Source organism: Sinocyclocheilus rhinocerous, unplaced genomic scaffold, assembly GCF_001515625.1.
Source record: "Sinocyclocheilus rhinocerous isolate Xijiao unplaced genomic scaffold, SAMN03320098_v1.1 scaffold2572, whole genome shotgun sequence".
In the NCBI taxonomy this organism is placed as follows: Eukaryota; Metazoa; Chordata; class Actinopteri; order Cypriniformes; family Cyprinidae; genus Sinocyclocheilus; species Sinocyclocheilus rhinocerous.
The window spans coordinates 231723-232313 of record NW_015633224.1 but is presented as its reverse complement, the minus strand read 5'-3'; the positions used below and the strand labels follow the sequence as shown (position 1 = coordinate 232313).

Below are 591 nucleotides of genomic sequence, written 5' to 3'. Positions count from 1 at the left end.
ATTTTTTTTTGCGTAACTTGTCAGTGAACTACGGCTCTGTGTAGTAAATGCTGCTCCATCTGAGAGCACGTGAAAATACCACATTTAATAACATGTTTTTACTCCAAACTCACTTCATAACGTCAGTCGAGTGTTTGAAATAAATTCTTCTGTGAGATGATGTGGCTTCTTAAACAGAATAATTAAAGCACACAATATTTCATTGTATTCTAAGCAGTAATAAAGGCTATGTCAATTAGCATTTTATTATAGATATACTTTATTATGATGAAAATTATAATAAGAAGAACTCAGATAAACCATATATTGCCGTAGTTGTGTGTTTATTAGTCACGTTGAATCAATGAAAGCAGTTGAATCTTCTGTTTATTCAGCTGCAGAGATAGGCATTTCCTGGATTTCTTCTTCCTGGCATATTTGGATTTTCCTCGCAAGAGCGCCCTCTGGCCTTCGGATGGAGATTTACTACTGATCACAGAACCGTGCTTCACTGAAAGATACGCATGACAATCGCAGCTTCTGTCAAATCGCGATCTCGATTCCATTTCGATTTATCATGCAGCCCTATAGGACATCCTATCAACCATTTAG

At 36.5% G+C, this 591-nt stretch overlaps 1 protein-coding gene across 4 annotated transcripts in view; it reads left to right on the top strand.

Annotated features, from left to right (window-relative positions):
• LOC107743959 (TBC1 domain family member 12-like) overlaps positions 1–591 on the top strand; it is a 28176-nt gene that overhangs the window by 8811 nt on the left and 18774 nt on the right. The gene's annotated exons all lie outside the window — the stretch shown is intronic.